Source organism: Sciurus vulgaris (assembly GCF_902686455.1).
Source record: "Sciurus vulgaris genome assembly, chromosome: 7".
In the NCBI taxonomy this organism is placed as follows: domain Eukaryota; kingdom Metazoa; phylum Chordata; class Mammalia; order Rodentia; family Sciuridae; genus Sciurus; species Sciurus vulgaris.
The window spans coordinates 22,925,324-22,952,617 of NC_136467.1; the positions used below are offsets into that span (position 1 = coordinate 22,925,324).

At 39.5% G+C, this 27,294-nt stretch overlaps 1 protein-coding gene across 16 annotated transcripts in view; it reads left to right on the forward strand.

Moving 5' to 3' along the window:
* Positions 1 to 27,294, forward strand: part of HIVEP2 (HIVEP zinc finger 2) — a 182,645-nt gene that overhangs the window by 69,464 nt on the left and 85,887 nt on the right. For 7 of the 16 annotated variants that reach the window (XM_079146804.1, XM_079146798.1, XM_079146806.1 and 4 more), the window contains exons 1-2: positions 23,022 to 23,173; positions 24,820 to 24,911. The exons of 7 other annotated variants lie outside the window; for them this stretch is intronic. The gene's annotated coding sequence lies outside the window, so the exon portion shown is untranslated. Of the gene's footprint in view, positions 1 to 23,021; positions 23,174 to 24,819; positions 24,912 to 27,294 lie in introns of those variants that run through there. 2 more of the 16 variants (XM_079146803.1, XM_079146799.1) reach the window with 1 other exon arrangement.

Genomic DNA, 27,294 nt, shown 5'->3' on the forward strand with positions numbered 1-27,294 from the left:
TTTAAAACTGGAAGAAGTATTTCATGCATGTCAGTAGTTTGTAAAGATTAGGATGACTTAGGTATTAGATTTGACATTATTTATGTAAAATCACTTTCTATTTGAGTCAGAAATATATATCTATATGTATTAGTCTATATATGTATTTATGCATGTACATTGATATATATGTATATATGTAATATGTATTTGTTTAAATGAATGAATTTGTATGCAATAAAATGTTGATCAGCCATGATATAATTTTTAATTTTGGTTATATGCTCTTTATTTTTCAGAGAAAATGTAGGTAGAAGGCATGATACTGTTGATTTATTTTTTTAAAGGATCATCTAAGCCAGAATTTCTCAACCTTGGCATTATTGACATTTGGTTCCAAGTAATTCCTTGTTGTGGGGGAGTTGTCTTGTGCAATGTGGGCTGTTGAGTGCATTCCTGGCCAGCCACCAAGTTAAAACCAGTAGGATCCCTTCTCCCCAGTTGTGATAATCAAAGTATCTCCAGACATTGCCAAATGTACCTATGTGAGCAGAAACTATCCCTGACTGAAAACCACTGATCTAGAGTTTCAAAATTATATTCAAATCTTCTTGCCTAAGTATATTTTATTCTGCAAATTTGAATAGATATCTGCAAGCACACCAAAAAGGAGAAAATGCTATATTTACAGAGATGATGCTTATTAATTATGAAAAAGAAGATTTTTAAAACAATTTTGGTAGAAATTTGGGTTGGTGGGGCTGGAGTTGTGGCTCTATCGTAGAACACTTGCCTGGCATGTGTGAGGCCCTGGGTTTGATACTCGGCACTGCATATAAGTAAATAAAATAAAAGATCCATGGACAACTAAAAAGATATTTAAAAAAAAAGAAATTTGGGGTGGGAATAAGTGTTTTATGATTCTCAATTACCATTAAAAAATCCCATTGGCCAGAATTCCAAATATTTTGATTAATATATTACTTCCTTTCTTTCAATGTAGATATATCCTTCTGACTCTGAATTAAATTATAATAGTAATCCGATAGTGTTTACTTAAAAACTTTAATTAAATGGACGTATTATTATGATTCACCATATTGTAAATGTTTGCCCTGATTAGAACATTCTGTATATTCCTCTTGCACATCCTGAAAAGTTTAATTGCCTCACAGATGGGTGTGTGTCTTGATGAAGTAGGGTTAGTGCCACTGGTGTGGACGAGTTGAGTTTTAGAAGTTCATGTGTAGACTTTTGGGTAGGTATTTTAACCCAGTGAGGCAAATAGACATACCTGGTTATTAACTGCTCTAAGGATGTAGACATTTGGCCTAGGAATTAAGTGACTGCTCTTCAAAATGTGTTTTGCTCATGATAGAATATGTTTTTCTACTTGTGAACCATGGGCTGAAGCTTTAGCCAATTAGAGGAAGGTATAGGCAGTATGGTAAGAGGAAGCATTTGTTCTGTTATTGTAGTACATGGCTTCTTGCCATCTTTTATAAAGGCTTGAATATTGTGCACCCAAAGTCTGCTACCCTCTTGACCCTTTGTCAGTCATCTGCTGGACTGTGAAGTTGAGTGAACTGGAACTCAGTAGGATAACCATTGTTCAACAACGTGTAACTCTTGAAAACGGAAATTACTGACACAGCAGTCTTGCAAGGTGATGTCTTTCTAGATGTAAGATTATAGGCAGATGTTTCCTTTCTGTTGAGAATCTGAGCCAGAGTAGAGGAATAAAATGGTAATATATAGGACTTGAAGTTGTGTTATTCAGATGGGTGACCGAGAATATCGGAAGCTCCTTTTTACTTGCTGAAATAAGAACATATGCAAAAATAAATTACCAATTCTAGCACAAAATTTCAAGAATTTCATATGGGATCCTATTAGAATTTTTTTAATTGTTTAAAAATCTCCAGGGAGCCTTCCAGCTCTTGCATGCTATTCCTCTTCTATCAATGCATGAATTACTGAAAGCATATGTTCATTCTTGTATCTGGTGGCATATATGAACTCTTTCATCATATATCCTATTTTTTTTTCTGACCAACTCAGGAAAACATTATAAGAGCCTCATCTAATAGCCACAGATTTATGCCATCTAATCTCTGTATTTATGCCACTGTCTTAAACAAGTCATGTATCAGCTGCAGCTGTTGCTGACCAAAGTTGTCACAGAAGTGGGTGGAGGAAGAGTCAGAGATAATGTGTTCAGGTCTGTGTATCAAAAGATATCTGTTGCAATCAATCTGTGATGATAACAACTGGCTTGTGGAAGGCAAGTCAAGCCAGTTACTTCTTTTATCTTTGACCAAATGTACAGTAGGGCAGATGCCAGAGTGATAGATACCACCTATAGTTGATAAATAAAAACTGGCTGAATATGTGTGATTTCCAGACTTGAGTAGGAAACACCACTAACATGTAGTGTTCATTAGCTTTGGCTACCACCTTTCTGTAAAGCTGTTAATACAAAACTTGATTTTTAATAGCATGTCAAGAAAAAAAAAGACAAATGGGAATGCATAATGGCACAAGAGGACAATGTTTGTTTTATGTTGTCAGTGGGCAGTGATGCTTTTTCAATAGGTGTATTTTGATTAAAAATAATATTTACAGTCAGGCACATATCCAGTTGCTTATTGGAACAGTCCCACTGCTCCACAGAACAGGTTACATATCTGGAGTCAGCACATGCCCACCCCAGATTTCTCATAACCCTCTGGATCTTGTTCTTCAACTTCTCTCATTGTCTAAGTTACAATGGTAAGAACTAAAAGTCTCTATCAGAAATTTATATCTTGATTTTTATTTTCTTTTTCACTTTTTTTTAAAGACAGCTCAGGGAAAGGGAAATTGGTTTTTAACATTAGAAAGGGATAATTAGCCACCTTGAGCTTAGTCTCCTTGCACCTCAACACTGTTGGAATAAAAAGAATTTCTAATGTGGTCAAGTCAAGTCTGGGAGAGACCTGCCTTAAAGATAAAAGGACGGCCCTTTGCACAGCTCTATGTATTGATCCTCCTTCCAGTAATTCTCCTTATCATTAACCTCTGAATACATATGCTTTTGGGATTGGTACAGGTCCTGTCATATACAGAGAATCTCCCAGACTAATTACTGTATTCTACAAACTTAAAGGCATTTTTATATAGTTACATATATGTAGAACTGAGTTATTATCTCCTTGTACAAGAAAACTTCAGAGCAGAAGTGGAATTTCAGGAACTGTTGATTGATGGGAAATAACTGTGCAGCTGGGAGTCCAGGAAAGGAAGTAAAATATGGTTGGATATTTCCTATGTGCCAGTGATCACACTTAGTTATTAATTAATAGCTAACATCTGTTGAACACTTAGTATGTGCCAGGCAGTGCTGCTGTTTGTGCATAACTTATTTAGTTCTTCAGGTAGTTTTTGAGGTAGTTATGGATATTATCTCCATTTTACATTTGAGGAAATAAAGCCCAAGAAGACTAAATAACTTGGCCCACATTCTTGAGATCATCAGTGGCAAAGCCAGGACTAGAATACATTTACAACATGCCTCTTGACCACAGCACCACCCTGCCTATCTAATCTAATGTATTCTTCATTTTACAAATTTTACAAATGAAAACATTGAAGCCCCAAGAGGGTTACTTTGTCAAGGTCACCCAGATGGCCAATGGTGGAAGAAGAATTTGAACCAAGGTCTGACTCTGAAAAGTCTGTGATTTTTACTGCTGGAGGGGGTGGTCTTGGAAGGGCTCAGAAGGACAGCCACAGGGAAGCCTTGCTCCTCTTGTAAAGACAGCTAAGGTTATGGAGAAGCCTGGATAGGTCGTTAATACTTGGTCATAAGGCAGTGGAGTTGTTTACTGAAGCATGTGAAGCCCCTTCTGGCTCAGCTCTGTGCGACAGGAATCATCTGTCTTTGTCATCATTGTGGGCTGTGCTTCATTTCATTCTGTGTGCCTCTTCTCAATGTGCTGGGCTGTTCTATTCCTGTTTATAAATCTTTTAAGTGTGCACATTAAAAAAGTAATTAAATTGCCATTATAATTTATAGTATGCCTGAAGTCAATCACCTAATTAAACTTCTAGAGAGACGAGGTGGTAAGTTCATATGCATTTATTAAGTATTACTGTATTAATTATGCAGGGATTTTGAACTCAGTAAAAGAAAAAAAGCAGTGATAATACTGTTCCTTAAAGTCTTTCCTTTTCTGCTCTTCTCAGTTTAATAATTTGAGATCCTCATTAGTTAGGAGCATGACCATAATGTCTTTTTTTGGTTAACCTTTAATGAAATTAGAATTTTTCTGTCTTTCCCTTAGCATTTCTTTAAATGCTCCTAACAGCATTAATGTGTACCATTCCACATCCTAACTGAATGAGCAATTATAAGTACAAGAGAAAACAAAATATGATTCCACATTTTGTCTTAGTTATAAAAATGGCAGCAGAGGGGATACTTGGGATCTATCAGAAGAGATTTGGTTTTCCTAGGACAATAAGGGCTGTCAAGAGGCTTTTTCTTAGGGAATAAAAAACAGTGACAACAATTACAAAATTCACATAGCCAGACAAAATAGGCCATAATAAAGCTCTAGTTGGAGGAATGCTTATTGAACCATTGTTTGAAAAACTTCTATTTTTCAATTCCAAGCTCTAGCACAGACTGACAGACATAGATCTTTTTTATTCCATGAGAACTGATGACTTGGCTAGTTGTTCCAGCCCTGTGGGAGTTAACTGTAGTTTGTAATGGAGTTGACTGTATTAATTCTTATGAACTTGGGACTGTCAGGGAAAGGAAGATACCAAAGGACATAATTAAGCATCATCCATGTGAGTGGCAGATTCTGTGCAGTGTATTTTCCCTTCATCGTGTTTAGGTTTTTTTTTTTTTTTTTTTTTTTTTTTTTTTTTTTTTGTGGGACGGATGAAAAGAGGGTTAAATTCTCAGTGAGGAAATCTTTTGTTTTTTCTTTTAAAGGCAGTAGTGAACAGAGCAATGGCATTTAACCGAGTTATGTAATGACACATACCTAGAAGTTATTAAGTGCTCAGAAATTGGTGAAATGAACCAGTGTCACGAGTAGATTTCAGTTTTCTTGACCCCCGTCTATTCCTATACCATATGAACACTTTTCTTGGATAATTTCCATTCTTTGCCTAGTCATAGAAACTGAGTGAACCTTTCACATACCTGAAGTGTCAATAATAGTGAAGGAGTAGAATCTGGTTATCAGTTTCTTTGGAAAGATTCATTCTGAGTGTAAGCTGTGGTGTTGGGGAACACCGATGTCTCTGCCATTGTGGGAATAGCATCTCTCCTACTCCCTATTTCTAGGCTACCTGTGGAGTCCTCGACTGAGGGGCTCCAGGCTCTTGGCAGACATAGTCCTGCAGGCTGGTGCGACTAGAAGTGACCATAGGGTAAGAAGTGTCAGTGAAGTAAGGTTTTAATTCCAGGCTGCAGAATTGAGGGGGATGGAGAAGAGAGGCTTAAGAAATACTCAGCCGGGTTAGCAAGCAAAGAAGAAAGAAAGGACACCACCCCCTCCTGCCTGGAGCCTTATTGCTGATCTGTCTTATTGGGTGGCCTTTCCAAGAGAAGGGACAAAGGTAATTCATGCAGGTTTAATTTGAAAATTACTAACACACATATATCCTCTTAATACCATCTTTGTTTATAGCAGTATAAACATTTCTCCACACTGGAACCAAAGCTGCACAAAATATTGATGAGATTTAAATGAAAATTTTGCTTATTAGGGATTGATAGACTATAAATATTCCTTGAATCAGTGCTCAATAGAAAGTGAAAATTTCTGTGGAAAGAAGTGCATCTTATTCCCCATGAGACCCTTGTCTGTGTTAGAAATTGATAGAGACCAATTAGATCAAATAGGTAGGGCCCTCCAAATGTGTGACCCGGAATGCAGGGTTAGATGAATGTGGACATGAGCTGCTGCATTGTGAAAACTTTGAGTTCGTATTTTTCAATTATTTTAAATCTGGCATGACATTTACTGTTGAATTTGACCTCTATGGGAAAAGACTTTCTAAACTTAATATTTCCTCTTTGCTTCTGAGAACTCAATGAAATCTCTAAAATGTATTCATTACTTGGTATTTGCCATGTGCTGTCTTTAAATTTGGTAATATTATATCTTATATGCTTTTGATTCTTCAGAAAGCAGTATTTCAGAAAAAACTCATATGCATGGTAACTATTTGGAGCTATGAAAAATTTAAAGAAGTCAATAATCTTCAAAAAGATTCCAGGTTTTAATATAAAAAGTCTCATGTGTCAGAAACATTTAATAAGGCAGAGAAAAAATTTGGCTTGCATTTAGGATTTATGTTAAGGTAACCCAAACTATCATAATTATGAGTTTATTTAACCAAATAGGAGTTCTGCTATAAGAGGTTCCATATGAATTTATGTGGTATATTATGAAGCCGTGAACAAATACTCTATAAGAAAAATATAACCAAATCTGTTCTTGTCATTTATATACATTGCATTTGCTATAGTAGCAAATCTATTATTATTTTCTTTTTAAAAATTGTTGAAAATAATAACAATTATTTGAGGAAGAAGTGACACTTGTCTTTTACATCTGGAACCCTGTAGAAGAAGTTCGTTTCATCCTTTTTTGTAATTATGTTAGTCAAATGCACCTTTCAGTTATTAGCATTTCTTCTCTGTAATGGACATTACTATCCTGAGAAAAGAATGCAGAACTGCAAAAAGATTCAGGTTAACAGTCTTAACCAAAATTGCTGGGTAGATGTATCAACCTGAATTTATAATCCTAAAATTTCTTAGAAAAGAAATGCAAGTGACAGTCTAAAAACTTAAGTATTCTTTTGTTGTGTTGGTTTAATCATTACAGAAATCAATAGCTCTCAGGATCTTGCCCCCATCTTTCTGCAGCTGTTCAGAATAGCCATCTGTTCTTGCAGGTGGACCAAATTCTAATCTCCAGTAGGGCGGCTGTCCTGTCTGGTCTGCTTACCATTTCTTTCTTAGGAGTCTACTTTGAAATGGAATCCTTTTCTACAGAAGTTCCACACATTGAGTTGTATCTATTTATAATTTGGAAGTGTGGGACTGACAACTTAGAACTCAGATGACATTAAATTGTTTAGAAGGAGAGGACTAATTTTAAGAGCATTTATTTGGTGACTTGTAGAAAAACCAAACTTTTTTTTTTTTTTTTTTTAAGTATGAGACTTGGGACACTACTTTTTCATCTTCATTACTTTTTAGTGACATCCTGATTTTTAAAAAAGTGTATGTATATTTAAAAACAAACCCAAACCCTGTTAGTTGCAAGGTGCTATTCTATATCAATCCAAGGAAACTTACAAGTAATAGTTCATCCAGTGTTTTTGCATCAGATTGATTTATCTGGGACATGACATTCTTCTTCTTTTTTTCCCCCCTGTATAAAAACTGTGGTTTACTCACCTCAAGCCTCCAGTACATATGTCAAAGCACCTCATTATGAATAAATTGCTCCTTACACATCAACCATGTGAGTATTAATATGGGAGGGAGGCCATTTTAATTGATCTGTCAATGAATGGGGTAAGACTTCTTCCTTCCTAATAATATGTAAGGCAGTTTTTATTTACAACATACAGAAACAAAGCAGGCTTTTATTCTATTTAATATTTTCCTTTGTTTAAGGGGCTGAGCATTTGAATATGCCCGTAGTCTTGCCTTCATTTGTTCCTGTTAGTATGAACTTCTTTTATGGTGTTTTTCAGTTATCTGATCTACGCATGGACTAAGTAGATTTTAACTTCTTTGAAAATAGAGCAAAGTCTTCTACGAAACAGTGGTTGACAACTTCTGTTTCTCACATTTCTCATTGTTAAATGAAGCACATAGGAATTGAAGAGGATTTATCTCATTTTTAAAAGTCTGTTTATTAGAAGTCGCAGAATTTGTTAGGAATAAAACCTACATACTACCAGTGGTGGAAATTACAGTCATGAATAGCTTGTGGAGCTTCATATGAGCATGCATAGAAGTAATTTTTAAATTCTGGAAACATGATAGACTACATTTATTTTTCTCACATCAGGAACTCATTTAAGCTTTAATTCCTTTGGTTCTTAGAGTGAGTGGGAGTCACATGAAATCATTACATATACATTTAAAATATGATTGTAGCTCAGAGATTTTTCTTACACCTTTTATAGTTTGGAAAAGTGTAGAAGGTCTGAAGGAGTAGACTTTTGCCCAATTTCTACTTTCCCTTTAAAAGAACTTAGAGGAGAAGAAAGTGTTTACACTTTCTCTCTTGTGAACTTTAACCAAAATGTAGATATTTTATTTTGTTTAGAATCGATTGTTTCTCTGCGGTGACTTTCAAACGATATTAACTCAACTTCTTGCTTAGCAGTACAGCAGTAACCATTTCATTTCTTTGGTCTCTGTTTCAACAAATGTATGTGCATTGAGTCATATTGTCTTGGCTTGGAGCATCTATTATTGGTTAAGAAAATACCTGACTTTTCTTGTAGTAAACAGAAGTTATAGTATTGGTTAAAACATTATAGACAGGAACCTGTGTTTCTAACAGTGTCTATACAGTTCCTTTTTCTATTTCTATAGTGTCAGTGCAGTCCCTGGCCCCAAAGTAGGCAATCACAGGTGACTCAGGAAGAGTGCTCCTCCGGTGTTCATTGAGCACCTGTTAGGTGCCAGGTGTGTTGAGCACAGTCCTCAACTTCCAGGGATTCTTGATTTATAAGAAAGGCTGATATGAACAAACTGCAGGATTCCAGAGGTGCACAAGAGGGTAGGAGGTGAAAGGAGATGCTACAGAGACTCACAAAGTAGCTGAGGAGGAGCGGCCCTCTCAAGAGATATTAACCCAGCTTTGCTGTTTCCTGGCAGTGTGGAAGGTGCTGGTGGTGTTCAGGGTGAACAGCACAGTGTTGACTGGGCCAGAGCTTCTATCCCAGTGCTGGAGACAGCCCCGGATCACTCTTCTAAGTACCAGTCTTGTGGGCATGCCTGGTATTGGGAGTGCCTGAAGGAAGTGACAGTAGAGCAAGAACTTGAATGAAGTGAGGGTACGCTCAGCAGAAGCAACCACATGCATACATGTGCTAGACTCCTTGAAGGAAAGGAAATAACACTTCACAGCGAGGCAGAGGGATGGCGGAGCAGAGATATAAATGAGATATGTCAGGGGTCTTGATGCTTTATGTCATGTTCGGGCCATCGGGTTTTCTGTAGAGGCCTGCTGCCCAAGCCTGTGCTGAGGTCCCCCTTCCTTCCTTCAGTCCCTTCCTCCACCTGCTGTCCTTGCAGTCAGCTGCAGTAACGAAGCAGGGGACCTTCGGAGCAGTGACTGTGAGGCCATCAGGAGGCCATCAGAGGTGCAGGGCCCCAGGGCAGCTGCCTGGGGCGGGGAAGCTCCAACCTAGTGCCAGCTCCACCCGCCTGCAGCCTGCAACCTGCAGACTGGAACTTCTCCCTTGCAGGTCTCAGCAAAGGAGAGGCCTAGGCTGGGGAAGGACAAATCACCCCCAACCCCCACATTAAACCCAGAGTTTTAATGTAAAAATGCCCCTGATTAGGTGTTTATAGCATCTAATCTTCAACAATTAAAAAGAAAAAGGTGTGGGTGGGGTAAAAAATAGCAATACCCACACTCTGAAGTTTTTGAGAAAAACAGGAAACTAATCTTTTTTAACCAGTGATGCCCAGAACTGGTTATTGCAAAGAGGGTTGTTTTTCTAATGCATTGTGGTCAGCACAGCTGTGCCAGAAGTAGAATTCTGCTCATTATGACAGGCGTCTGTGGATTTCTTTAGCTGACAAACCTATAGGCAGGCAAGCATAATTATCAGTGGTAACCTGGTCATTATGGCCGGATGGTGCTTGGAAAACAATTTGCACAAGTCCTGAAAGCCCGTGAGAACATAAAAATAAGAGCATTTGACGAACATGCAGTTATTTCCGGGAGTTGTGAATGACCCAGACCTATGAACCATACAATAGCTTATTGTAGAAGAGCTGTTGGAGGTTCTGTCTTTATTTAGTTTTTTTTTTTTTTTTTTTCCCAAGTTGGAAGACGATGTTTGATGGCAAGTGAAGTTAATTTTTCTTTTTAATCTAATGTGCTCATTAGCTCAAGCTGCATTTTCTAGTCATGTTTTAGACCTTGGTGTTTTGCTGATATTTGCTGGCTGGTGGTAGTTCGATGATTTAAAAAGGAAAACTGAGGTCATGGAAATGTCCCTTGTCCTCGGAATCACACAAATGCACCATTGCTGCTGTGTTTCTGAACAATATAGGAGACACGGCCACAGAGGAGATGGTTTGGACAATTATTGGCTGGACTTTTGTTCTTTGGGGTAATGTAGAATGCTTCAGAAGCAAAGTGAATACAGTAATCCCCTTGATCTGCCCTGTAGCCTTACCCGGAAGGCCAGCTTAGTCTCTGACTAGCCGCTGAGGTTTCCCCTCTACTTCCTGCTGTGGGTTCGGTGTCATCGGGGAGCCCCTGTAGCCCAGAACCCTCCCTTGCAGACCATTTCTTCATGTTGTCTTTTTCAGGATAAAAAGGGGGCATTAGACTCTTGGAAGTTGAGTAATATAACCTAGATTTCATTGCTTCTTTCATTTTCTGGTCGCCAAGCCAAGCATTTGGTTTGTGCATCGAAGGCTTTACGCTTGTCTGTTTGTATCAGACTTTACAGTTGTCTCTGTAATAAGTAAATTACTCACGCTTCTCTATTGTGAAGCTTGTTTTCAGTGCTTGATCCAGGCAGTGCGCCTGAGCTTAGCAATGCCCCCTCTCCAGCTGACTGCTGAAGCAGTTCCAAAAAAGGCAATCATTACTGCTATTGATTTCTGTAGCACCTCGGTCATGTTAGAGTTATTTGCAAGGAGAGGGGTGTCAACTTCTTGCATCTGCCTTTTACATTCAGAACAAAAGTACTGTACTGTATACAAAGTCTACAGTTTCTAGGTGACAGTAATGCTGCCAGTAAAAGGAGATTATTTTTTCCCCCCACTTTTCTCTGGAGATGGCTTTAGGAGGATCCTGGGTAGGAAAGGGGAACAGTAGGCTGACTGGGGGACACAAATTTTCATTTTTTTTAACCCTTTCTCAGAGACAGAGATGAAGGTGCTGAGACACCTGCCATTTCCCCCTTACCAGGATGTGGTAAAAGGTAATGAGATAATGGTTGTCAAGTACTCTCAAATATAGATGACAGATACTTCTAAAAGTGCCAGGTTTAACTGGAAAAAAAAAATCCAACAAACAAAATTATAAAACAAGCATGTTTTTTGTCAGAAAGTCTTGAATTTCAAATGCATATTAAAATCTGAAACAGCCCTGGGAAGTTGTGATAATGTTGAAATGACAGAAAAATGGATTTTTATTACTTTTACTTATTCTCCTTATATGTGCTTCTGCTGTGGTCTATTTTTAAATAAGTTTTCCTACTCAGCTTAAAAGCTGTAAAGACTAGAAGCCAGGCGCAGTGGTGCACACCTGTAATCCCAGTGGCTTGGGAGGCTGAGATAGGAGGATCACAAGTTCTAAGCCAGTCTCAACAAAAGCGAGGCAGCGCTAAGCAACTCAGTGAGACCTTGTTTCTATATAAAATACAAAATAGAACTGGGGGTGTGGCTCAGTGATCGAGTGTCCCTGAGTTCAACCCCTGGCAACCCCCCCACAAAAAGAAAACCTAAAGACTAGAGATATAATTTTTTTTTCATAATGTTAGAGACTGATTGTACCTTTGACACTATTTCCTTCAAATAGCTACACCAAGACTGAACAGAAGTATAAAAGTCTAAAAAACTTGGGGAGGGTCTTGAAAACAGTATCTGATAATAGAGTGCTGAGTGCACACTGTGCCCATAGATTGATCTGTGTTGCTGAGGGGTTCCCTACGATGAAGTTATAAGTACAAGAAGCACTTGTCCACTGGACTAATGTTTCCTCGGGTCTGTTGAGTTGATCCCGAGCGTTTCCTGTGTATTTGTGATTTTTATAGGGAGACACAGTGAAAACTCTCTGTACTGCCCTCCTGTCCTTTCTAATGGGCAGCTGGTGATCCACAGGTGAGGCCCATCTGTGAGAAGGTTGTGGCTGAAGGGCCGTGTGTAATGAGCAGTCCTTCCTGTGCTGCGCACACACCGAGAACGTTCCCTGATTTCTCAGTCAGCATTTCTAACCTACCCTAGAGCTAAATGGAGACTCCTCCTCTCTAGCTTGGGGCCAACTTTTACCTTCGTTCAAAAAAGTTTCTCTTGAGAGAGCTCACCGCCTGGGCTGCTGCCCCTTCAGCCCACAGACACCCGTACCAGGGGACCCCTCCCCGTAGAGAGCTCGGAAGCCTCCCTTTTCTCTACTTTCTTTGGAGCAGCCCCACCTCTCCTTACCGTTCCAGAAGAAAACAATCATGGTGGTGAGAACTGAATGACAGTCGGGCATGACTGTGCCCAATTCTTTCTTTTAGTGGAGGAAGGAGGGGGCCACAAAGAGGGGATGTTTTTTGCTTGGGCCATGGAGCCATTTGTGACAGAGTGGACCTAGGTGCTGATCAAAGGCCCTGCTTGCATCCTTTCTCATACATATAACCCAGGAGGCCCCTTCCTGGGGGAGACTATAGCTTTAATACTAGCTGACTGTGAGCCTTTCAGGAGCTTGCTCCAGCTCGCCGTGGTCCTTCGATGCAGGTGAGGAATATGGCTGCTGTTTATGGACATGCTTAAGAAGCAGGAGGAGCCCCCTAGAGCAGGGTTTCCATTCATGTCGGGGGTCCTGCAGTTCCCTGCCTGAGAAAACTCCTTAGGGTTTGATCCGGCCACCTGCCTAGGTACACCAGGAGCACAGTGTCATGTACCAAAAGTTAGTGCAGCACAGTTTCAGTGCTACAGGGTTTCTCAACCTCAGCACAGTTTGACATTTGGGTCAAAAAATTCTTTGTTGTAGAGGGACTGTCCTGTGCCTTGTGGACTCTTTACCAGCATCCCTGACCTCTACCAGCTAGATAACAGTAACACAGCCTTTCCTCCTCCCAGTCTTGACATCCAGAAATAACCCCAGACATTAGTCATTGCCCCTTGGGGGACAAACGTGCCCCAGTTGAGAACCACTGTAGGCTAACAATAAATACGAGTATCACACATCCACTAACCTGAACCAGATTTTTATTAACAATATGAGGTTTGAATTTTAGAGGCCAGAGTAAGAAAATAAGTGTTATGGTTTAGATATGAGGTGTCCCCCAAAAGTTCATGTGTGAGAATGGAAGATGCTTAGAAGTGAAATGACTGGGTTAGGAGAGCCTTAACCCAAGTGATGCATTAATTCTCTGATATGGATTAACTGGCTGGCAACCATAGGCAGAGAGGATGTGGCTGGAGGAGGTAGGTCCTTGGGGTGTGCCTTTGGGGTATATATTGTGTCCATGGTGAGGAGAGCTTAGTCTCTTGCTTCCTGACTGTCATGTCCTCAGCTGCTCTCCTCTTCCATGCCCTTCTTCCATGATGTTCTGCATCACCTCTGGCCCAGAGAAAGGGAGTCAGTCATCCATGAACTGAAATCTTTGAAACTTTGAGCCCCAAATAAGCTTTTTCTCCTTAAGCACTGTTCTTGTCAGGTCTATTTGTCATAGTGGAAAAAAAAAAAAAAAAAAAAAAAGCTGACTAAAACAGTAAGAGTCTTGAGGGTTAAATTACTAACTAGTAGATATAGTGGATGTCAACCCCAACTAGGGGACTTCCCCTGCTGGCCTGTGACAAGAATTCCCTTTTCTCCTTCTGCCCTCAATTCCAGGCCACCACCTCTTTAATGTTTCTTGCTTCTGGATTCTCTTATTTTCCTTACCCTCTCTTCTCTTCTGTTGCTGAAAATAACTGGACCAACCCTGCTGCCTCTGACAAAAGACTAAGTCACTGAGAGTCTTCCTGTGAATGCCCCTGGCCCATCCCTTTGCCTTGGACAATGTGTCTTACTGCAGTTAGTTCCTTATTTACTTCTTAGTGTTATACTTGGGCTTTTGTGGCCCATGTAGGAAAAGGCAATTTCATACACTAATGACTCAGGTCCTCAGTTTGACTAATTGGCAGGAAGCTATGCCATCCAAGGTTGGCAGGTTTTATGGTACTCTTATTACACTGCCTTAGGCTAATTCTAAACCAGGTTATATAAGCTTTTGAAGCCTGGTTTGGGATGCCAACCACTATTTGTGACACTGATTCTCAAGGCAAACATATTTCAAATTTCAAATAGAAAGTTTAAAGGTAAACATTTGGAAGGTGATTTTTTTTTTTTTTAAGTCACCCAGTTGGAGTTGACATCCACTCAGTAATGGACTAGGAATATCTACTATTTGGGGACAGAGAAGAACAGGATTAATAGTCCAGTTCACACCTGTTGTAAGTGAGGCCTTCCCCAAATCCCCAAGGAGACCCTCTGGGTAGCCAGCTTAGAGCCCCCCATCCACTACCCCTTTCCACAATTCAGTCCTAGGCTCAGTGGACAGACAAACTGGATCAGCTGTGACTTGCTTCTCTGAAGTGGAAAAACTAGGCATGTGTCAGTTTCATTGAATTCCATTTGGACATTCTCATGTGTATAATCTTTGTCAAAGGTAGTCTACCAAGATAGGGAAAGAATAGCTTCACTGTGGATCATGCTTACCAACTGAAAGAAGGTAGTAAGAAAGTACTTGAAATCTTAGCAGGTTTTAGAAAAAGAAAGACAAAAGTTATATATTGTACAAATTTGCAATTAAACTAAGGGGGCTTAATTAATTGAAAGGTAAACACAAAATTCCTTATTTTTTGTTTCTACATCAAATTTGTGAAAGATAGGAATGTTTATCTTTTTAGACTGGGAGAGATTCAGAAGGGATGGCTGTTTCAAGACTTGAGAAGGCTTTCCTGTTCTGATGATCTTTGATACTTTTTCCATTTGCCTCTTAATTTGTGCAAGTTGTACAAATGGATGCAATAGATGAAGTGAAAAATCTATTAATCTAGAATGAGAGATGGTGGGTCAATGACTTATTTGGAGAAGTTTCTAGAACATCTCACTGATTTTGAAATTGGGTTCAGGATGCCCCAAGTCATCTGATAGTTGTTCAAGTGAATTGTTTTAATCTCTTCTTCATGAAAGGAGGAATATTTAAGCACCCAAAATTCAAAAAGCTTACAATTAGAAGAATGTTGCTTTTCTCAAATTCTGTAATATGGCTTCTGATTACATAGTGTGCCTTTTGCTATGACATCTACACAGGAACAACCTGCTTCTTTCTCTCCTCCTCCTCCTCCTCCTCCTCCTCCTCCTCCTCCTCCTCCTTCTTCTTCCTCCCTCCCTCCCTCCCTCCCTCCCTCCCTCCCTCTCTCTCTCTCTCTCTCTCTCTCTCTCTCTCTCTCTCTCTCTCTCTCTCTCTCTTTTAGTGCTGGGGATTGAACCCAGGGTCTCATGCATGCTGGGAAAAGACTCTACCTGAGCTAGACCCCACCCCTTTTTAAGTTTTCAAATTTATTGTGAGACAGAGTAAGTTACCCAGGATAGTCTTGAACTTATGATCCTCCTGCCCCAGCCTCCGAAGTCACTGGTATTACAGGTTTTTGCCTGGCTAACAATCTGTTTTCAGTGTCCATCCTTCAATAGCCTGAGCTCCAGAAGGAGAAGAATCATGGTTTATAGCAGCAGAGACTTTTGTTGAATGATTTTTTAAATTGTGGGGAGATCTATCACGAACACTTTTAAAGAAAAGTTAAATGCTACTTTTTGATAGAAAAATTAAATAAAGACATTTTCCCATGATGAAGTTAAAACAAGATTTAAAGAATATCATGAAGCTTTTATTTCTTTCTTGGAAATTGGTGATTTTTATTTAAGCAGAAGGAAACAGATTGTATTTTCTAGAGATAGGAGCATGGCCTGCCCTCCAAAATTAATGTAGTGGAACATGAGTATACAAAGTCTTCCCAACCCATCAATTTTAGCCTTACTTGAGAGTAATGAACACTTTTTAGTGCCAAAGTAAATTAGGACAGTGAGCTGGGTGAAACAATACTCTTGAGCTACATAAGAAAGATTTGGATTTTGTTGTCAAATTTAGAGCAATGACATTCATGCGGAGTGTGAAAGTGTTCTGTCATTGAATCAGGACCTGAGGGAACCAGCTGCACCTTTTGCCACAGGGGCGGTCATACCAGCTCAGACAGTAAGTAATCAGGAATGGTCCAGTATATTAAGCTATCTTTACTTTGGTTCTGGTGATTTATTTGCCAGGTCAGAATCATTAGGACTAGAAGCGAAAACTGGGTGCACGTTACTGCAAGGTATTTGGATTTCTTCAACCCAAGAAATCTTTCTAAATTGCTATCATGTGTTTATTTTCAAGAACATTGGTTTAGAGTTAGTCTCAAGGGTTAAAAAAAAAAACAAAAAAAAACTATCTTTAGCTCTTACCGTGAGGCCACAGATAAGTTCCTGAAAACTGTGAAGCTTTAAGACCTCTAAGGGTGGGCGGTAATAATTGTGCCTGTCTCATAAAAGATTAAATGGGAAACACACATAGATAACTTAGTAGTTTCTGGAGCACAAGGACTGGGTGAATGCTGGTTTTTAAAATTTTTTTCTGATGATGTTTCAAACTCTATTACTGTTTCTGGACCTTTTCTTAAAGTTGTCAGTAGTAAGCACAAACTTTTAAGCTTGCTTTTCATGGAAATCAGGGCAACCTCAACAGACTCCAGAATGCCCAAATGATCTGCTGCATCTTCTGAAGAAATTAGATAATGCCTGGGTATATGTGTGTGCTTACATATGAAAGGGCCACAGCCCTATGTCTTGCCAGTCTGTTATACAGGCTCCAAATCCTATTTCCAGATATCATTTGTTCAGGCCTGTAGAAGTTGCTGCTGCTTCTCGTTGGGGTTATTTTCCTCTCTCTTCTCTTACTTTAGACATAAAAGCAAAGGGACCTGGAAAACAATAAACCAAACTTGTAAAAGACGTTTGAACGTGCTTCTCTTATTCTTGTATTGAAACTAACCTTGTAAGTCATTTTCTGAGTTCTAACGAAGCACTTCTTTTCCTGAATTTTGTATCCCATGAATAAAACTGGGGTTTCAGTTCTAATCATGTGACCTCTGTGACACTAACACTTTTCAGTTGGTGCAGCTTCTTGCTTACTCTTCAATGTGCCTGTTTCCTTGTCACAGGGTAGCTTTCAGCATGAGAGCCACTTGGGGCATGACCCCAGCCTGAGCAGGATAGTTAGTCTTTGGGTGCTGCAGAGTGAGAGGCCAGTGCCTTCCTTGAAGATCCTTAGGAATTCTCTTGGTGCACTCACTAGTTACTTGAAATTGCCAGGTTTAGGAATTTCCTCCTATCTTGATGAATTAAAGGTTTCAAAATTTCTGAAACAGGGTAGTTTGGTCAGCCTCTGTTGTAAGCATTATCTTGCACAAATTAAACTTGATTTTAATATTTTCCACTGGAAGTTGTCATTATTGCATTGATTTAAATTCTGTTTAAAATAAGGGGTTTAAGTGGCTATCTGTAAAACGTTTTGTTCAGGTTGAAAATTACTGATGAAAGTTTACCGTTGCCTTTTGGTAGTCTTATTTTTAAGATTTCCCATTTTGTGTGATTTCTTAGTAATTCCTTTTACGGCAGAACAGCATAGTCCTGTGATTAAAGGCTCCCCAAGTCCATAAATCAATATTAGTGGTTAGCTAATTGTTGAGAATTTAAAGTTTTACTTAACACAATCAAGTCATAATTATCTCTCCACTGTGGCCAGAATTTAATCTAGTAAAATCTTGTTACAACATTGTTGTTCCTCAGCCCCCGGTCTTTTTATTAAAGGTCTCTCAATTTGGAAAATTTAAAAATGCTCAAATCTCTTCCATCTTGGAAGCAAACTAACAAACGATATAACCGATAACCCGATGGCTTTTCCAGCTGGTACAGTTCCTGTCTCAACTGCTCCACAGTCTTGATGGCTTTCTTTAGCGTCTATGAGTAGCCTCTCAAGTTGAAAATTCAGTGAAATCTTTTAAGTCTTGGATCATTCAACTTGTTGTGCTCAAATAATTTACTTTTTTGCTCTGCTTGGTTCGGTGAGGCTGTGACCTGGTGATCCCATCGATTTTTAGCTTCTTTATATGCTGCTGTGCTACTTTTCTCATAGTTCAGCCCTTTGACCTCTTACTGCTCATGACTTTTCCTTTTCTTGGGGACAGGGAGTACTGGGGATTGAACCCATGTGAACTTTACAACTGGGCTACATCCCCAATTCTTTGTATGTTATTTTGAGGCAGGGCCTTGCTTAATTACTAAGGCTGGCCTTGAACTTGCAGTTCTCTTGTCTCAGCCTCCAGATGGCTGGGGTTACAGGCATTCATTACCGTATCTGGCTGCAAACTTGGTTTTTTTATTGTCTACCTGACAAACGTGTGTTTGTCACTCAAGATCCAGAGTTTCCACTTTTGGACCTTGCTTTGACACCCGCCCCTCTCCCACCTTCAGACCCGGCTATCACTGGTTCTATAGCACTTTCCCTACTTCTCCACCAGGTATTCTCTGAGGTTAGCAAAACAAAACACATTTGTACACCTTTGCAAATACAGCAGAGCTTATGATGTGTAATTGGCAAATGTTGAATGGGTTGACAGATAACAGAAATAACCAATTAAAGAGATTGAGCTAGGAAATGAAAAAATTATTTCACCAGGAAGGAGTGTTTGTTAAGTGCTTAGATATTAAAAAAAAAAAATACTTCTTATAGTTTTATTAAAAAAAAAATACCTGCAGTCTTATTGATTAGATGAAGCTTCTAGGACTCTAGAAGAATCCCTTAGTTCCCTTCATAGACTCAGGGCTGAGTTGGTGCTTTCACATGGTTTGAATGGAAACCTGTTCATGGAATTGTGGCCTCAAGTGCAGCTGTTTGAGTGACTTTTCCAGATATTTCTAAAAGCATTTAAATGGAGAAAACAGAGCCCAATTATTTGCTTGTATTTAGGTACGATTGTTTCCTAGACACACTTCCTTTCCATTTATTTACATTTTCACATCAGGATAAGGGGATGACATGTATGCTTCCATTCATGTGGGTACAAAGTATTGAGAACCCTGACTTCATATATAGAGGTGATACCCCTCCATGCACATAGGTGAGACTGCACATGTGTGCTAGTCTTGGCCCTTTCTAAGTGTACCTCTGAGTTCATCTTTTGGTGGCAGTACGTTTGTTGCAGTGTACTGAAGTACTGTTAGGAAGAGATTGTTATTGGAATCCTTAAGTTGTTGGGATTAGCTTCTAAATACATGCAACAGGTATCTAGTTACCATGAGTTAATTCAGGTTATTTTTAAAAATGAGAAATCTCAGCTGTGAAGACTCAGCTGTGACTGTCCTGCATTTAAGATCCATTTCTCTGGCCTGCAATGCTAAACCATTACAGAGTTATGTTATGTAACTCTGTTTCCCTTTGGCATTCATAAAAATAAGAAGCGTGTTTCCTGAGCTCATCTCACAGTGACCAAAAATTTTAAATACATGAATAAAAATTCCATTTGTTTTTTTTTAATATTACCAGACTTCACATAAGATTTGTAGTTTTGATATGTTTTGGAGTCTGATACTGGCTTGGTAGTCTTTGATGAGAAACAACAAACAAAACATCCTGTTTTTATAATATTCAGCACAAATCCCAGGGGAATTATTACAGAAATAGCTAAGGTTCTTCCTATACCAGTTAGCAGTGTTTTCATTTCCATTATTTAAGCTTTCTCTTCAAAGTCATTTTCAAAAGTGTGACTAAAACAAAATCGATTTGTATCCTCGGGCACACTAAAGCCCTGCTAAGTGCTAATTGCCCAGGGTTTTTATAAAGGGTTTGAAGATAACTGAATACCTACTACTAATGTCGCAGTGACCACTTTAAAATTGCAGATGTTTGTAAAACTGTTGTTTTTGTTGTTTTGCTTCCATCTCATGGTTTCATCTTTTAGAGACTTACCGGGTTTACTTTCAGTGTTTGCTTATGTTAAAATAAGTGAAATTGAATAGAAAAGATATTTTTTCAAGGGTTGTAATACAGCTTTAGGATGGGCGAAGGAGCCAGGATGATGATTCAGAAACTGAAAATAGCTCTACATTTTATGCAATCAAGTAAAACTCTGTACCTTGGCATTCCCCACACCGGATTAGCAAGGAGTTGGAAGTCATTCCGCCCCCAGCATGCCATTAGGGGTGACATGCTGGGCTATGACAAACTGCTGGCTTAATGGAGCATGTGCTGCTGGAAGTGTAGGCCTGATTGTACAGGGTGGATTAGAGTTGAGTGACCTCAACTCATATTCATTTCCTCTAAAAGGGAAGCCAACAAGCCCCTCTGGGTTCCGACGAGTGTCAGTGTGGTGTGGCTTCTCATGCTGGAACCCAGGCCCTTGGGCGGCACACGTGTGTCATATTTCTGCTTGATGCTTGCTTTTCCGGAAAGGCCATCACGCCACTTCATCCATCCCAGGTGGAGACCATGGAAGGGAGGGATTGATTTTTTTCCTTTGTCTTCTCTAGATTTTTGTCCCCATCTTTACTTGTTCTTTGCTTGTTTTTGTATGCAGAAAGGTGGACAAGGAAGTGAGGGATGAGATGCTTGCTGGGCTAACTCCGTTTCTGTTGACTCAGTGGGTAAACTGCTTTGGGTCGAACCTCCTGGGTCCAAGAGCTGAGTCATGTTTGTGACTGAGACCTTGAAGCCCTACCTTAGGTACTATTTGCTTTGCCCTGCCAAATCAATAAAGCTGTCAGGTTATAATTAACATGTGATACGACTCTAATTAAACAGAATGGATGGAAAATATCTGGGAGGATAGTAGCAATGGAACCACGATGTTTGCATTTAAATGACCCTAATTACCCTGTAGACTTAAAGCCCTCTTGAGGTGAGTGGAGAAGGCCACATCTCACTTAGCTGTGCTGCTTTGAACAGAAGCTGCCAGCCAGGAAGACCAGAGTGCATTCACTAGCATCATGGTGTCCAGTTTGGCAGACAGAGGTTGGCAAATGTATATTCTTTTCTCTCTCTTTTCCTTCTTCAAAGAAAATTAAATCACAGCCCTGACAGGAGAGGGTAAAATCTCTGAGAAGACCTCCCCAGTGCTTGGAATTTACAGACTCCACCATGGTCCTGTTCGCTATTGTCCTAAGGGCAACACACTCCCCTGGGCTCTGGGGCGTCTTTGGCTGCCTGCCAGCCTCCCAGGGCCCCTGGCTTTGATGTGTGGTGCAGGCTGTCCTCAGGCCAGGCTGTTGTTGCTTGACCTGGGCTTCACTCACACTGAGTGCCAGGAGGGATGTCCTGTCTGCAATGTACATTTCGACAGCCCCAGTCCTGTGGCAGAGGGTGTCTGCCTTTGTGTCAGCCACAAGTGGCGGTCCCCAGCCGCTCTGCTTAGCTGTGCTGTCTTATGGTGTCTGCGGAAGAAGGGTTTGCACCCAGCCTGTCCTCTGCGGGAGGGCCCCTCTCCCTTGGGGAACACTCAAGCTCTGCCAGGTCCGCTGTCAGTCTAAAGGGCCTCCTTGGCAGGGCTCCCAGCCGACCCGACGAGTTGAACAGCTTCCTCTGGGGACATCGCATTGACCTTCATTTGATCTAGGCCTGGCAGCCCTGCTAGTGAGGACATCAATTCTGGCTTGGAAAAATCTTTCTAAACTGAACCTTGTTTTAACCATGGTTCCAGCATGTAGTTTGAAATCTGTGCTTTGCAAATTTAACTCTGTAATGTCTGGTGGATTTCCTTTGGTAATTCTAAAAGCTGGTGGATCCATGATTTCAAAGGGTGATAGGAAAAAATGGTATGATGACCCCATAATTAGACAAAAAATATATAAACCTGGGTGAGAGGCCGAGAGATAGAACTTACCACTGATGATCTGTTTTCAGGAGGGCCAATGCAATTCATATAGAAATTACCTCAGAACAGGAGGATTCCAAGTTCAAGGCCAGCATCAGCAATGTAGGGAGGTCCTGTCTCAAAATAAAAAAATAAAAAATAAAAAAATAAGGGCTAGGGATATAGCTCAGTGACTGAGAGCCCCTGGGTTAAGTCCCCAGTACCCCGCCCAAATTTTTGCTTCAGAAAACCAAAATCAGTATCTGCTTCTTGTTTATGTGACACAGTCCCTTGTACTATATCATGTATAGGATTAGTAGTAACACTTTCTGCAGAGAGAATTTTCTTGCCCTTCCCTAGACATGTCTCTTCACCAGGTTATTTATTTCTTTGTATTAAGTTTTTCATGTTCCAAGAATTTGTTCCCTCTTGTTTTTTTTTTTTTTTTCCAAAAGCACATTCTTTTCATAATGAGAGCACATTACATTTTTTTGGCAGTCTCCTGTGAAAATGCTTATCAGCTCTTTTTTGCAAAGGATGCAGAGCACAGTCTGCTCGACCCCATGACCTAGTTAGGGGAGGACACCTGAAAGGACTCAGAAAAGAAAGAGGAAGAGATTTGTAGAAGACAGACTTCATGGTCTTATTAGGGCATGCTTGTTTGCAGTCTCTTTCATGTTTTGCAGTCGTTCATGGGTAACACTTAATTTAGCATCCTCATATTTATATCTTTTTCTTCTCACTAATGATTGTTTGTGCATGTTTGTATTGAATGGTAGGGGGCGTAACTCCATCCGTGCACCATGAATCTGGGGACTAAGCACAGATGTCATGGTACAGGTATCTTGTAATGTTTAAGCCTCAAGATTTTGGAATCACAAAATTTTGCCATGATTTATTCCCCAAGTTTTGACTTCTCTGGTAGGGACAGGAAGCGCAGGGAAACTTGGTAGGACAGGAAAACATTTGGGATAGTAGCTATGCTAAATGATGGTCACGGATGAATTTGGTGGTTCAAAAGACTCCATGATGGAACTGGAACCAGGTGAAATAAATTTGACTTGACCTTGGAATTTCAAAATGTCCTGATTCTCTCTCTCTCTTTTTTTTAAATTTTTGTTAGTTGTCGATGGACCTGTATTTAATTAATTTATATGTGGTACTGAGAATTGAACCCAGTGCCTCACACATGCTAGGCAAGCGCTCTACCACTGAGCCACAACCCCAGCCCCTGGTTCTCTTTTAAATGCTTCCCCTCCTTCTTGCAGCTTGCAGGTACCCATGCTCTCTATAATTTTCTTCAGTAAAAATAAAGTTTCAAGATTGAATTCTGATGTTTAGATAGACTTTTGGAATCCTCTACTGATTTCCAGTTAAATCTATTGTGCAATATATTCAACATATTGTGGGTTGGCAGGAAAAAACTCTCAAAGGAGGTTAAAAAAAAACTAAGGTATAATTCATTAATACTTTCATTCTGTTTCTGGATATGTTTTCTTCCAATTGTCAGGCAGTGTGGGAGGATGGGGAAGAGTAATGCTGGAGTTGAGGGTGTTGTGTGGGTATGTGCCATGCAAAAGTGTTTTATAGGAGAAAAAAGTCTTTATTTTTGTAATAAAAGTAAGATCCAAACACTCTCAGGAACAGATTATTAATTCTACTGCAGGAAAAAGTTATGGTTCTAATGCTCTTGAAGTTGTTAATCATTAAAGGCATATGTTAATCAAAGGCATACATATGCATAAATATATATACAAGAATGGTAATTTTGTACTCCTAGGCTGAAACCTAAAATGTCATTCATAACACTGCTGCTGCTGCCAATAGAGGAAACTTGCATCAGACGACAGCAAGACTACCCATTCTGTACTGTATGGGATGGTCTCATAATCCCTAATATTAAACAAGGCTGGAGTTCCCTTCCCCTGGTTAAAAGGGAACTCTGGTTGAAAGCTTCCCATGGTAATCCAAGACTGCAAGGCCAAGTTCTCTGCAGCTTTTGTTACTGTAGCTCCACGGTTGCCCTTGGTGAAGTCTAGCTCTTTCTGTGTCCCCACAGCCCAGCCCTCACCCTGGGGCTGCCCACCTTCCTCTTGCCCTGGGCAGTGGCTTGTAACTCCTCTGGCGCCCACTGAACTCTTCCTGTTCTCAACTCCTATTAATCTTAGAATCCTTGCCACACATTTTAGCACTTGGCACTTATTTTTTTAGAAACACGTTTTTTGCATGTTAGCTCAGGGCTCGTGTCATGTACTTCTTAAAATTCCCTGTAACAACTATCACCGTGTCAGGTACTTGGCACATATTCTTAATTGGCTGATTATATCTGTTGTCTGGAATCTTGCTTCTCCAAGTGTGTCCTCTCACCAGAGTATTGGCCTCACCTGGGAACTGTCTGGGTTCACTCAGACCTTACTGAATCAGAACCTACCTTTTAACAAAGACCACTGATGACTCAGACGCCTGTTGAAGTCTCACGGAGTACTTTTGAGATCCCCGTAGTGCCTGGCTCTCCCTGTTGCAAGCGTTTACTTTGGGGGGTTGAGATATCTGGTTGTATCAGTGAACTGCTTGTCCTTACTCTAACTGTGATGCCTGCTTAGCCTTTGTAGCATCGTTACGTTTAGATGTGGCCAGAGCGCTGTGTTAAAGGCATCCGGACTGCATGTGTATTCAGACTCAAGACAACCTGGAGATCCAGATCACAAGTATCTCTTTAAATAGCCTCTCTTAAAAATCTTAAACTAAGAAGCAGAAAGTATGATTTCCTTTCCCTTAGTTACCTTCCCCCACCCCCTCCACTTAAAGTGCTTACACCCACTCAGCATGCTATTTTGAACTCTGGGAAAGAAAATTTGTGGGCATCTTGTAGTCTTTCAAGAAATAAGGCTTAAATATTTTCTACGTGTTTCTATCTTCAGGAAAATGAAGAAGCACATCACTCATGTCTGAGTTCAACTTGACACCTATGTGACTTTCTACAAGTGGACAAACACAGCTTCCGTTCTCCTTGGTACCTTCACAGGGACAGTCAGCTCCTTCTTTTTGGTCTCCCCTCCCCTCCCATCTTCTCCCTCCCCTCTCCCCTTCCCTTCCCTTCCCTTCCCTTCCCTTCCTTCAGTGTCTAGAATTTTCATGCACCAAGTAGGTTATCTGAAATAGAAGATTCCCTAAGTTCATTCAATCAAGGATAATAACAGTTGAATTTAATTAATATGCACAACAAAATATAAACTATTTTCAAATTTAAGTTTTAAATATTTTATTATGATTTTAAGGAATTTACATTTATTCATTTTCTCTACCTTTGATTCACATCTATTTCACAGGAGCAAAATAGACATTGCCAGGGGTGGAAAGAAGGGGGGAGGGTAGTGGGTACAAGGTCATTTAGGACATTCTGCTATGTCTTAAATGCACTAAGGGCTTTGTCATGACAGTAAGGAGCCACCAGGGAAATATAAAATGGTTGGTGAGGTATTGTTTTCTGGTGGTGATGTGTTCATAGTTTATTTTTACTTATGTTGTTTTTCTTTTAAATGTATGGCTACATATGGAGGGCAAACAGTACATTTAATTAAAAATATAATCTGAAAAGAGTGGAAATATAATCTGGAAAAAATGTATGAGAATTTCACGCGTACACATATGCATTTAAGAGCATATCAAGAAATGTTTGGAAAAAAAGAGAACAAGCAGTAAAACATTGCCAACAATAAATCCAAACTATTAGCAGTAGTTTGAACATGCACACCAAGCTCACGTGATAATGTGCTTGAATACTGTCTAACACAATGCAGTCACGTTACATTTACTCAATCTGGGTGAAAGTTCCATTTTAAATATGTAGATCAAGGTAACAAAGCAAGAGCCCAGAAACAGAACTATTAGGATACAATGTACACATGCAAAATAATAGAGCAAATTTATAGAAAGATGTGTGAAGGATGGTTTAGTAAATAGCATTGTGTGTAATTGGAATTTGTCAATAATATTTGAATATATACTTAAGCTATAGATTTAAATACATGCCAGATACATTAAATGGTTAAACAATAATTTTACAGAAATCAATTCTTAGAAACGTGTGAGTGTGCATGTGTATATATGCACATGAATACATAAAGGATTCTTTAAAAGTTTAAGAAAAATTTCACTAAATGTAAAATTACATGAGTAAATTTTGCATTAAAGGTAAAAAAACAAAATTATTTTGAAACTAAAATAACTATGATTGACATTAAAATTTAAAAAGCAACTCTGAAGTGCCATTTATATTAAAATACACCACAAAAATATTTCAGTCACATCCAATGGTGAGAAAACTTGGTGGAAGTGGAATACTTATGCTGGTAACATTATAAGTAATTTGAATCTCTTGACATCATTATGGATGTCATTTTGAAGCCTGGGAAAATATTCCTATCTTTTAATAATTCTATGTTTGATAATGTTTTTAAGGACAAAATAGTATATTTGACATTGCAAATAAATAAAATCATGTGACATGTTCCCACATGTAGAAACAACGACGAAAATGACATGCTGTGTGGAATATTATGTGGTTAGTAAAAATGAGCACCGTGAAAATTACAAAGAAATGAAGAATTTGATTATGAGCTATTATATGAAAAAATCAGTATGAAGAATTATATGTGCATTATGTAATTATATGGGAAATATGCTATCAGTGGGGCAAATACTAGATTAAGATTTTAAAAGTGAAAATAATTCCATTTGAGTGATAGGATTAAGTATCTTTCTGGCTAAAAATGTCTTCAGTTGTTATTTTTTGTTAATGGGGGAGATAATATAAATAAGCAGACAGCTATACTAACTAGCCAAGGGCATGGCTTTTCAAGTGGTACTTTGAAATCCTACTAAAATATTATCCTTGGTTTCCTTATTCTCCTTGGCCAGGTTTTCACTAGGAGGCAGCTTGACTGTGACCGTGATGTAGAGGGTGGTGTACAACGTGTGGTTTGGGGCTCTATTTTCTCCTACTCTGTGGTCGTTGTTGTCTTTCCCCTTTCCTTTCTATCCTAAACTGAGAAGCAACTTTAACACAGTTGGTGCCCAAGATGCTTGTGAGAAACAAGGCTGAATTCTTGTCTGTGGGAGCCCAGGCTCCAGAACGTGGAGGCACGCAATGTAGAGGTAGTTAGGAAATCTGCTTCCAGTCCCGAAGCTGTGCTGACCTTCCGAACCTCAGTTTCATCCTCAATAAAAGGAGCATGTTTGATGACCACGATGGGTGATTCCAAGCAGACATGACTCACTTTACTGCAGGGTGTCATTTCCTACCCTAAAGGGTTCCCCAAAGTGAACTTCCTGTGTTCCATATTACAACAGACCAGTCTACTTAACTGCTTCCAGGGAGTGTCTGGTAGACTTTG